We start from the raw sequence: 12,981 nt of genomic DNA, 5'->3' as shown, positions 1-12,981 counted from the left end.
CGGCGCTTTGTAAAGAATTTTGCGACCATTGCACGTCCCCTTACTAACCTCTTGATTTTCTCATCTCACTACTCCGCTTACCAAGCCTCCAATCCTGGCCCACTTTGACCCATCTGCCTCAACGGAACTTCGAACTGATGCCAGTGGTCACGGCATAGGAGCAGTGTTAGTACAATGGCAGTGTGGACATAATCGCGTTATAGCCTATGCCAGCCGACTTCTATCACCCGCTGAGCGCAATTATTCGATCACAGAGCGTGAGAGCCTCGCTCTTGTGTAGGCTGTTGCAGAGTTTCTTCCATATTTGTACGGACACCCATTCTGTGTCATCACTGATCATGCTCTCTGCTGGCTATCCTAGCTCAAAGACACCATGGGACGACTCGCTCGCTGGACTTTGCGCCTGTAAGATTATACCTTTTCCGTGGTATATAAGACGGGACGCTTGCACAAGGATGCAGATTGTCTGTCCTGCTAGCCCATCGACGAACCTGGTGATTCAGACGCCATCGCTTCCGTTTTCTCTGTGTCCCAGTTTCTTCAGATCGGCTACGAGCAATGCGGCGATCCTTCGTTACGAGCTCTCATCGACGGGCTGGAGTCAATGCCTGGTGACGCCTCTCTCCAGATGTTTTGTCTCAAGAAGGGGACATTATACTGACGAAATTTTGATCCCCATGGCCCCGACCTTCTCGTCGTCATTCCATCACACCTGCGTTCGACTGTCCTCTGCCAACTTCACGGCGCTCTCTTTGCTGGGCACTTGGGCGTCTCGCGCAGACACAACTGTGTACGCCGCGCTTCTTTTGGCCGGGTCTCGCCCGCTACGTGCGGCGTTACGTTGCCGTTTGTGAGCCCTGTCAGCGCCGGAAGAAGCATGGACAGGAATCATTTGATACCATTTTCATGTTTGTATGACATCCACAAGTCACTAAAAGGAAAGTGAGACACCTGCCCAATTGTAGCAATTGCTACAAAGGATACCCATATGGGTTCCTCGAAAGAAAAGCCTTGCAGTTGAGGAAAAATTTGTCCTGGCCCAGGACTCAAACCCAGGACCACCGCCTTTCTGGGGCAGCCGCTCTACCATCTGAGCTAACCAGGCGGCTAGCAGATGGCAGGGTGAAGTCGAATTTGTCGAACTCGAACTCGAAATTGGGGAAGTCGAACTCGAAGCGAAGGCAAGTGTTTGACGCAAGAGTTTAGCAGAAATCCACTAGGTGGAGAGAATATATTAAAGGGAAAATGAGACATCCACCCAATTTTCCCTTTAATTACTTGTCTCCACCTAGCTGGTTTCCGCTGAACTATTACGTCATCTACAAGTCACCTAGCTGAGTTCTTAGCGAGCAGCTCTTAGGCACCCGTTCCTGTGTCAAGTGTTGGCGTTCCCAGTGTAACCGAGCGAACGAGCGCAGTGGATGAAAGAGCAAACGCAGAGCCCAGGGGGGAATGAAAAAAGCAGCGAGAGCGAAGAGAGCGTGAGGAAGAAAGCAGAGGAGGAGGGTGCAGCGGAAGCATGAAGCGGAAAGCGGAGGAAGAGAGTGTGGCGAAAGCATGAGAAGAAAAGCATAGTGCTGCGCAATGCACGAACTGTGGTGACGATGGCTACGAGATAGCACCAGAGTAGCGCACGTCGTCTGGGAGGTCTGTCTGCAGTGGCTGCTGTGAATCGCGCCCACGCGTCACCTACACACTGCTTCTCGCGATCTCCCGATTAGCAAGGCAATCGCGCCACATTTCGCTCCATTTGTAATGTGCTGCACGAGCCAGATTGTCTGTGCCAGCCATTATCTTGCAAATTGAAAACACGTATAGACCTGCACTCAAATTTCGCATTAAGGAGTATCGTAATTGTCGGTGAATTTTTTTTTTTTTCTGGGAATGGTTACGAGATACCTATATATACCAAACCTGTCTAAAGTCAGCTAAGAAAACCTTCAGCGGCGTAGCCGGGAGAGTGACCAAACTTCATGCACCCCCCCCCCCCCCCCCCCCGAAATTTCTAGGACTCCTACGGACCTAAAATGCTTGTTTGCACAAAATATTTATGTTATTTATTGCGTTTTGGATAAAAACGACAAATTAAAAAATCTCAGTCCAACAGTCTGCATCATTTTATTGTGGATATCATACACGCTCATCATAACGTACAATTTGCAATGAAGCAAGCAATCACATGGAACTATAGCCGCATAATGCAATTCCGCACAAGGTGCCTGTGCGTGCATCACGTGTGTGGATTTGCACTACGCAGAATTGCGATTTTTGTCCATTTTAGAACTACACCTGGCACTACATAACCACAATAATCAATTCCGAATCATAAGACAGACCTGAAAGGTTCTTGGAAACCACCGAGTGGGCATATGGAACCTTACCCCCCCCAGGTCCGGTAAGGTATTGCTGGTGGCTCTCTGCCACCAGCAATACCCTAACATAATAGGATTACTCTAATCCATAGCATTACTCTAACGCAATAAGAGAGCTCGCAATCCGTGGCCAGGCACGATGTTGGCCAGGTGGCTGCTGGAGATGCAACAGCACGGGAGAGTCCAAGCGAAAAAGTGGCTAGTGCTTAGTAGGCTCGGTCAGCATGGCTTTGGTTACATACCGCCACAGCGTTGAATTCGTGTCTGTCGTTCACTTTAAATGCGTACGCATTTCTATGCCTACCCAAAGAGAAACCTGTCCGTCAAGTAAGACGAATGCAATGGCTCATACCCTCGTAAGCAATGGCTCATACCCCCGTAAGGCAGAGAGTACAAGCACTCAGCAGAGTGAAGCGAACAGTGCATACCGTATATTCGTTGAAATCACCCATACAACACACACAGAAGAGCATACATTTCAATAAAAAAGAAGCTGAAAACAAGCATCCAAACCATCCACAAAGCATTGCATACCCCCTCAACAGTTGTAGTGGTGGTATTGCAACAGCTTCGCTGGACATCCACTTTCGCAGGTTGATAATGACCAATAAGAGTTGATAAGGGTCGGATCAAGTCCTGCAAGGGTTGATAAGGGTTGGATGTAGTCGGATAAGGTTGATAATGACTGATACAGCTTGATAAGTGTTTATGCTCGTCGGATCAAGTACGACAAGATTGATAATTACACCGCGCTGCGTGGAGATGAGCAAGTGGCACAATGCTTACACATACGTAGACGACTCCAGAGGAGTATCTGCGTGTGTCTGCCTGTCTTGCATTGTGCTGTGTGCAAGGGACATAATTCCAGTTATACGGTCTGTTCTAAGTTAAAAGCCATGCAGTACGCACTGCAGCCCGGAAATCATGCTGCTCGAAGGCATTTTGTTGATAATGTCCCGTGCGCTACTAGCAGAAGCAGCGCAACAAGGTTCTCGCTACAAACTGGACGTGCCGTGCCTTTCGAGGGCCAAAGACCGGAAAGTTTCCTCACGTGTAAGAAGAAGTGCTAGAATATATCAGGATCCTGCAAAAGGAAAGCTGTGCCATTTCGCACAAAATGACTAGGACGCACATGCGAGTCATGGTGAGAAAGCACGACATTGCCTCCAACATTCTTACACATGAAAAGGGTGGACCACACGGTCCAGGTGGAGCAATGGACCGTGAGCAATGTGTTCGAGAAAATACATGTCACTTTGCCAATGATTGCCTCCTTGCTACAAGGAGAAGATCCTTGCTTTTCACAGATTTGTGATACGCCTACAGCGGAATAGAGAGCGTAACTTTTCACCAATTGGAAACACTGGTCAGATACCAATAAACTTCGACATGCAGATGAGCAGGACGGTTGAGGAAAAAAGTTAGCCAAACATGCCTGTCAAAACAACAGGCGCCGAAACAGGCAGTCAGGACAGCTGTTGTAAGGCCACAATGCGGTAGAAGCGGCCGGTGACCTAAATGACAGGTCTGTTAATTCCAATACGCAGTCAAGTGCAATAGAAAAGCTGTCACGGTTTGCAAATAGTGGTGTCAGGAATTTCGACATTCCAGAAACAGACAGAGACACGATGCAAACATATTAAAAACATGTATCACAAGCACACGCGAAAAAACTCCCAAAACGCAACATATACAGTTAAGCCTGCTTATAACGAACCTCCATATAATGAATTCCTGGATATAACGAAGTTTTTCTATTCCCCGCCGTTACTCCATAGAAGCACATGTACTTGAGACCTCTACGTAACGAAGTGGCAGCGGGAGACCCCCTCGAAATAACTAATTTTCCCCGCCGACAACCTAGAGATTTCGGCCCAAATTTTGTCATTTTTGCGCGAGCAGCAACCGGAAGTACCTTCTCCGCCGCAACGGAATGCGAAGCGGCGGCGGCTTGACGCACTCGAATTCACGGCGACTGTGAGGCGAGAGTGAGCACACGTGTGCATGCGAGGTGGGCCTGCATCCCTCGACCCGGCGATCTTGCCGCCGCGGGCATGACCTTTCCCCTTCCCTTCATTCAAACCTGATCCTGCCGCTTGCTGCAACACCTAGCTCCCGTAGCTTCGACCATGTGCGCTGTAATACGTGTGCTTAGGCATTAGCCTACCAATTTAGTTAAACAGTGAATGTTTACAAGTTTATACGGCCAATAAAACTACTATCCTTACTTCGTATAGCTGTCTGCTAATTTGCTGTCACAACCGATGCTTCGCCTTTCGGCCGAAACTGGGACTTTTTTGTTCATCGCAACTTTAGTGTATTGGGAGAAAATCTTGAGCGATAGTTGTATTTCTGTATGAAAGCATGAGGTGCGCGGTACTGTAGAGAATTTTTTTTCCCTCTCTTTAGGTCACGGAAAACGGGTGCGCGTTGCAATCGAGGGCACGTTAGAATAGAGTAAATACGGTAAACGTTTCTTTTTCGAATTTCTGTGCCGAACCTGCATATAACGAAATCCTCTTTATAACAAAGATTTTTCAGGAATTTGTCAATTTTGTTATAACCAGGTTTAACTGTACATAAAAAATTAACTAGACCTTAGCTCTATCCTGTTGGACTAATCAAGTAACAAGTAGTCACTTGGAATCGAACGTTCTGACCGTCGTCAGTAGTGTCGGACGTCAGCTTAGCGTGTTGTAAAACGCTGGCCTGCATGGTTCTGACAGGGCATAGGCGTCGCCCTCGGTTGCGGGTGACGGGACTTCTGCCAAGACCAGCATGACACAGGACGTGGTCTTGGCCAGTCCGGTGTTGTGCCACTGACATGGCTAGGCAGTTGCCTCCGTGGCACTGGGCAGTGGCCGGTTACGGCAGCGTGCGACTGCGCCGAGGCTGTGGAGCACTGCCATGGCGCCACAGCCGGGGCTCAGGAGCTGGAGCTGTCACCAGCCAACTCTCAGACTTTCCCTCTCCAATCTGTAGTCCCCAAAGCTGGTGCTTCTTGTCCCTTGAGCACAGCTGGAGATATGTCTGCCCTGCTCCTCGTCCACGTCAGCTATGCCAGCTCATCTGCCTTCGCCTCCTTTTTCTTCATCTTCTCTGATGCTTCAATCATCACATGTCCAAAAGATGCTCCCACTTCGTTTTGCCGGCCGGCATAATCGTCTTTTTCACATAATCACCCTTCTTTCACGTGTGTTTTGCTGGTCACTCATGACATCGGCCCCATTTTTAAGAGTTTTTAACAGCGGAGCTGTTTAGGCCGGCCATAAGTTGTGCTGCGAGCCACAAAACCTCGCCGAGCTATGGCGTCACTGGGTTGCCTAGCAACCCCATACCAGCTGTGCAATAGCTTCGCCGAGCTGGGGGAGAGAGAGCTGAGAAAGAGTGAAAGCAGAGTATAAAAATAGCATCCCGCAGCATAGCGGATGCGAGGTGGAGAGGAGGAGTGAGGCATATGGTAGTGGGACGTGTAGAGCTGCTGCCGATGCCAATCACGTTTCGCCGCGTTTGCGCCGAACACGCCTGGTGTCCATGACTGCAGCCGCATCGATGCCTCTGGCGGCGGCTCGGCAGGTTTGGACCAGAGAACTGGACACTAGTTGCTTCCGAAAGACTGAAGCGAAAGCTAGGGAAGCTGAAACCAAGCATCGCAGAAGAGAACATCCAGAGTTTAGATTAAGGGAAGCCGAGAGTTTGCGTAGGCGAAGAAATGAAGATCCGGAGGCTTGTGAACGTGGCCAATTGAATTCATCGCGATACTACACAGAACATCACGAAGAAATCCTTAGCACCAGGAAACTGAGTGTGTGGTTTGCCACAACTTTACTAGGCTTTCCCCAACTCCGCTGGTCTCTGGTGTTTGCGGTAGCAGAGCCACGCATAATTTTTTGCATAAAAACTGCTCACCACACACCTCAGGCTTGTCACATCAAGTTCACAAGCAATGATTACAATACTTTGCCTAACTGTTCACCGATCACATATCACCTCAAGGCACCAGGTACACTGCTTTGTACACTCACATATTATGTCAGCAAAGCACTGCACAATCCACATAGTCATGTAGTATCACGCCTCAAAAATGTTATTTATTCTTAACATTGTACATTGCTGTTCAATGCAAGTCTATTGTCTTTGCATTCCGTGAAAGATTGCAGATGCTCCTACGTTACACATACTGCAACCTCAGTCCTGTAACACATGGCAGGAGCCTACTTGTCACACAAATAAATAACAATAAAGCTCAAAAGCTTAACCTCAAAACTTCACTCTATATACCTGTTCATTATCTATACTTCTTTATCACCTCTTATAAGAAAGTGGCTATATCTGAAACATGATTTGACAAACTTCTTCGCGTCTTTATGGATGCCTGGCCAAAACACCTCTTTTGTTAGTGTTGTTATGGTGCACTTGATTCCTCTGCGTCCAATAATCCCATTCCCGTGGTGATGTTTCAATACACTTCACTCATGCTTGATTGGCACCATTAGCTATATTGACTGTTTGCCTGTGCCGCTTACACGTCTCCTATGCAAGAGATCACCTTTTACTTGGTATTGTACTGTAACTCGCTTCCCTTTGCTCATTGGTACATGGCCAATTCTGCTAAATGCATACCGCAGAGACTTGTCCTCTCTCTGCTGCTTGGCTAACTCTGAAGGTAGAATTCATTGGGTTGTGCTAACTAAAGGCGCATTAACTGCTTGCCTTTCTTAAGTTGTGTTATCTATCATGATTGTTCGCACTGTAGCCCAAACATCTGCCTTCAGTGACTCCTTGGCACTGTTATGCCTTGCTGAATTATTTTTTCTGTTAAACTTGTATTTGTCTTGTGAATAAGGCTCGTCAATGCCTCGCACACCAGGCACGTTTCCTAAGACGATGTTGTACAAAGGTTGCTCGACACACTTAGCTGTTATTGGCCATGAGTAGCAAGGTGTCCCTATCAATATATTAGCCTCAGGAAGCCACTTCTTTGTCCCGTGTACAAGGATGGCTAATCTTTTTTTAACAGTGAACCTGTTTAAGCTATCCATAAAACTGTGCTCTTCGAACGAAAAAACATCGCTGAGCGATGAGTCACCTGGGTTGCCTAGCAACCACCTTGCGGAGCGGCGTGTGCTTCGCCTCCTCTCTGTGCCGAGCACATGTTGCCTTGACATGGGACGTTAAGGAGAGGGAAGCAGAGCATATGCGCTACGCTCGGGAGAAAGAGAAAATGAGAGCGGGAGACAGAGAGAGAGAGAAAGAAATTGTAGCAACACCAGCGAGGAGACCCGCAGAGCTGCTGCCGACGTTCACATTTCCCTGTTTCCCCGCGTTCGCGCTGAACGCACGCGGTGTCCGTGACTGCAGCTGGCACCTCTGGCGGCGGCTCAACAGGTTTAGACCAGCCACGCCCCGGCAAGTGTGGAGGCGCAGCTTGGCCGTGACGTCACCGGGGAGAGAATGCTCGGAGCCGCCGCGACGGCGGCAGAACTCTCGTTGACTCTGCGGCTAGTACATGTACCCTTGACATGGGATGACCAAAGATCCAGACACCTGAAGAAGCCGCCGCTCATCTTGAAGCGCGTCGCGCAGCCAAGCGAGAACCTGCGCAGGAATTGACTGCACGATGGCCGGTACAGTTACACAATGTGGGAAACCGCTTTAGCCCCGTGGTCCACGGCCACAGCTCCAGTCCCGGCCTGCCGCGCCCAAGAACTCCCAGCCGCAACTCGCGCATTCCTCGCGCCACTGCTCGCGCGTCCGTCAACTTCCTCATTCACAGCCTGCTCCCATGCCTCATGTCAGCGTTCCCACACTGCCCCTCCCTCTGCGAGGACGTTGACTGCATTGGCTGGCAATACGGCGGTCGAACCCGGTGGCACGGATGACGAGAGATGCCAAGTCGCCATAGGCGACGACGCTACGCGCTCGTTGATCACAGCCACAATCACAACAAAAGACACACAACAACAAAAGACACACACACATCGCTGCTCCACGTTGCAAAATCACTTGCTCACTCCGCCACGTCGTCACAGTGAGAGCACCGCAAGGCACAAAACGAGGAGAAGCGACGAGTCGGCGGTGGGTGGTGTAGTCGGTCGTTGGCACAACGGGTGCAAGTATTCACCAGCGGTATTCCTTCCTCCATGGCCAGCGCTTTCCCCTGCAGCTGCGCTATGAAGGTGTTGACAGCACTGGCCCACGGTGGCTGGCAGCAATGGCATGACACTCCTACCGGCGGGCGAACCTTGGAGACTGAGAATGCACCGAACGAGGATCGGAGGAGCTGTCAAGGCCGAGTCACCGAGGTCTTCCAGGAACCCGCAGGCCCTAAACCTGACTGGCTTCTATGACAGACTCCTCGCAAAGATTGAGCAGACCCAGGTGGTAGAGCTTCAGAGTTGAGGTCTTGCAGGAACCGAAAGGCCCTAAACCTTCCCCTGGAACACATACCTGGTCTGGTTTTCTTCTCCGACCTCGTTCTGATGAGTGCACACAGCAGGTCGCCGGAAGGCGCCACCGCCCGCTCCATGCCTTGGCACCAGAGACCACACCGCACCCCAACCACAGCAGAGAACCAGAGAACCACGTACCGAGGGACGGAGCCACTCTTGAGGTGGTGTTGGCACCTGCGCTGGCGATGCCCTTCGCGAAAGGCGGCACCGGGAGCTGCAGCAGCGCATAGAAAACCACGCCACCACCAGGACCTACACCAGGCTCACTGACGGCGATGGAGGAGGAACCGGTGCAGCTCGCACCGCGGAAATGGTCACGCGCCATGGCCGGGTAGGAGCCGCTACTAGCCGGGGAACGGGTACCTTCAGCCTTCCCCACGACCATGGTCTGTCCCGGAATGCAGCTGGGGCCCCACGTTGGGCGCCAATGTGGGAAACCGCTTTGGCCCCGCGGTCCACGGCCACAGCTCCAGTCCCGGCTGGCCGCGCCCAAGAACGCCCAGCCGCAACTTGCGCGTTCCTCGCGCCACTGCTCACATGTCCGTCAACTTCCTCATCCACAGCCGGCTCCCATGCCACTATTCACGTCAGCGTTCCCACAACAGGAACCACTTTAGCTCGAGCAAGTACACGCTTCCCCAAGGCTAATGTTTTGCCTCGTCTAATTTCTCTATGGCTATGTCCTCTTTCATTTTTCCTAGGTTTCTTAGCTTCTGTGCCTCAAAATATTGATCAGTGTGTTCCGCAAAATCGTTGAGTGTGAACCCAACTTTCTCTCTTTTAGGAAAGTACCCAGCTTAGGGCTACAGCAAGCCAGGAATTGCTCGCTAACCTTGCAATCGCGAACTCCCTCATAAGTCTTCGCGACATCGAACATTTCCATCCACCGGTCAAAAAAAAAATTCAAAGGGCACTTGGTTATCCCTACGTGGATGAATGCGAAAGCATTGCGACCACCACGCGATGCCTATGCTTTTTCAGTCATTCAGTAACTACAGTAAAAGCTCGATGATACGATCACGGCTAATACGAATTTCCGGATGATACGAATTTTTCTGTGGTCCCGGCCGAGCCCCATTACTTTGCAACGTGCTAGAGAACGGTTGTTACGAATCGATTTTCGGCCTGCGTCGGGTGATACGAATAAACGCCGCCCCACTGATGGCCGCGAAAGAGAACAGCGCGCAGTCACGCGCTTTCTCCCGTTATCTTTTGGTGCGGACGCGGCGCCGGACAGCGCGGACTCCGCGACTGGGCGCGAAGAGTTTGAAGCGGTGGCGCTTTTGTACTTTTCCTCCTTTTCGGCGGCCGCCCATCGGACGGAGTGGCTGCTGTGCTTCGGGCCGCGTTCTTTGTGTTTGCGCCATTTTACCTAGTCGCAGCGAGCTATGTCTACCGAGATAGGATTGTCTACCGAGATAGAAGGACATTAGAGACTTTTTCTTCAAGAAGTAAATGCTTTTTACGTACATGTGCCTGAGTGAGTTCATCTCTCACTCTTTAATTTAGCTACAGTCGAATCTCGTTAATTCGAACACGCTTATTTCGAACATACCGCGCACCGACAATGCTCTTAGCAGCGCGCCAAATCACGCGGCGGCGCCTCCGACCGGCATTGCTCCGACACCGCCGTAGAGCAAAAGCTCAGGAGAGACCCCTCAATGCCGCGCGCGAAGGAACAGGGAAAAAAAAATAAAAAAGAACCCGCGGCGGAAATTTCACCCTCTCTCAAATTGCAAGGTCGCCGTTTCTGCATCGCGCCGGAACAAGCGTGTACGTGCCGACTAGAGTGTTCTACACAACCGTATTCTAGCACACACTAGTGCCGACGTCTCAGCCACGCGGATAAAATGGCAGTGAACCCTTCTCTATTTTCTAGTCACATGTTGACCTTGCACTGCCGCAGCGCAGAGGGAAGCAGCGGCGGACGCGCAGTCGGGCCAACGAAACTGCTCACGCCCGCAAACGCTCGCTTCCCGATAACGGCAGAAAACGAAACTTCAGGGAGCGGCTAAAATAAGCTGGCGCCAGCACGGCGGCGGGCGCGCACGGAGATGTGCGCACGGAGTCGATGGTGAGAGTGCTACGAGGGAGTTGAGAGGGAGGGCGAGGGGAGCCACCGAAGCGGCGGAGTTGACGCGGCCAAATCCACTTCCATGCCGCCCTCCTCCCTCAACTTCGACGGTCTCCGCGCACACCCGTGTGCCGGCGCCGCCCGCTCCCTGAAGCTTCGCTTTCTGCCGTTATCGGGAAGCGACCGTTAGCCGGCGTGGGCAGTTTCGTGGCCCGCGCTTGCTATGCGCTTGCGCGGCGCGATATTTCACGACTCGCACCGTTCGTGCATCGTGCTATGGTGCACGAATACCTCAAAAATACGTCCCTTTAATTCGAACAAATTTCCGGGCCCCTTCGAGTTCGAATTATCGAGATTCGACTGTAGTTTTAATTGTGTTTCGATGATACGAATTTCGGCTAATACGAATATTTTTCGTGACCCCGTGAGATTCGTATCATCGAGCTTTCACTGTACATGACCGAAACGTTTTGATGCATTTTGTAATAGCAACAACCAACGGTGTTCATCACAAAGAGCACACAATGCAAGGGCGTGGGTTCAACTGCAACCAAAGGTCAAGGGTTCGAATACCAACAAAGGTCGTGGGTTTGAGTGCCTTCATTAACTCTATCTATAACTATATTAAAAGCTGCTATTTCAGCATCTTTTAATTCCTGTCCTTGCGTCTTTTTCACTGTTTCATTGGATTTGTTTTTGTGTAACTGCTATCATTGTATGAATATTGCATCATTGTATCTTAACATATCATTGTGTGAAAAAAGAATGCTCAATAAATGAAGTAAATAAATAAAAATAAATAAATAAAAGTCTTAACTGTGCCTTCATTAACTTCACCTTATTTACACCAAGTTCGAGGGTTCGACTCCAACAACAGTTGTGAGTTCGAGTGCCTTAATTCACTCTACCTTAATTATCTTTGCCGTAATTTACTCTGCCTTAATTATCTTTGTCTTAATTGATGCCATCAACTGCCTCGATTGGCTCACTTAGGCTCCCTTGGCTTTTTGGACCATAGTGGTCACACCAATGCCAGATTTTCCGCCTCATGAGCCATCTATTGCTTTCGCATTAATAATATAACAGGCAGCACAGAAACTGTTTTCCTGCTTCTGCATCTTCCGGCTTGCATTTTCGGAATCTCTCGCGAAAAACTTCTGCTGTTGGAATCGTTGTAATAGTAGTTCCCTCTTAACCTTATCATAATCGAGGGAGTTGGAGGCAGTCATTCTCCCGAAGACACTCAATGCCTCACCCACCAGGCAAAGATTTAGAGCTGTGGCTCATTTGCTCTGGTCCCAGCCTTTTCCAAGGGCTATCCTTTCGGATTGATGCAAGTATGCACCCAAGTCATCGTGCTTTTCATCGAAGGGTGCCATTAGCTTTCGAGGACCCATCTTATTGGCTTTCGGAGACTGCAAGCTGGAGGACATTGACACCACACTCTCATCATCGCGGTGACACTCTGTTGGTTGTGCTTATCTCAGTTTAGGTTCTAAAATTTCTTTTTTTCTAGCATGCGCTTCCCGTGCTTCGGCACATTCAGTTTCCTGCTCCTATGGACTACAGACCAGTCTTCCACTTGCAGCTGCAGCAGAGGGATTAAGGAATCATGGAGACTCAAACCTAGGAGGAGGCACAGCTTGCACAGCCATGCCCAACCTGTTGTGGAGATCAAGCTTGGCAAAGACTGTCAATGCGACTGGTTTGCCCCTATCCCAACCCCTTTCAAACAATCTCAACTACCTGCCAAGTAATATTTCAGCCTACACTATGTCTGACGCACTTTGTTTGCTACAGTTGAGCAGGTTTCTTTGCTGTCTCCCATACACAAATATGAAACGTATTCCATGATAATACTGCCCCTTCTGGATGTGGGGTCTCAATGTAGCAGTGCAATCTGTTCGCTTGAAAGGCAGGGAATGCGCAGTGGTTAGAACACTTGCTTCGCAATTGCATGACGATTGTTGGGTTTGATTTTGGGTAAACAGTTTAACCTCGATATAACGAAGTTGGTAAAATCAGCAGTTTGCTTCATTATATCGAAATTTCATAACACTGAAATTCAACCTTTCATGCAAAT

At 49.9% G+C, this 12,981-nt stretch overlaps 1 protein-coding gene across 3 annotated transcripts in view; it reads right to left on the bottom strand.

The window, feature by feature from the left end:
* The window catches only part of LOC119443188 (run domain Beclin-1-interacting and cysteine-rich domain-containing protein-like), a 323,250-nt gene that overhangs the window by 218,905 nt on the left and 91,364 nt on the right, over positions 1 to 12,981 (bottom strand). The gene's annotated exons all lie outside the window — the stretch shown is intronic.

The sequence above is a fragment of the Dermacentor silvarum genome, chromosome 2 (genome assembly GCF_013339745.2).
Source record: "Dermacentor silvarum isolate Dsil-2018 chromosome 2, BIME_Dsil_1.4, whole genome shotgun sequence".
NCBI classification, from domain to species: domain Eukaryota; kingdom Metazoa; phylum Arthropoda; class Arachnida; order Ixodida; family Ixodidae; genus Dermacentor; species Dermacentor silvarum.
The sequence above is the reverse complement of the archived record's forward strand: the minus strand, read 5'-3'. Positions and strand labels throughout refer to the sequence as shown.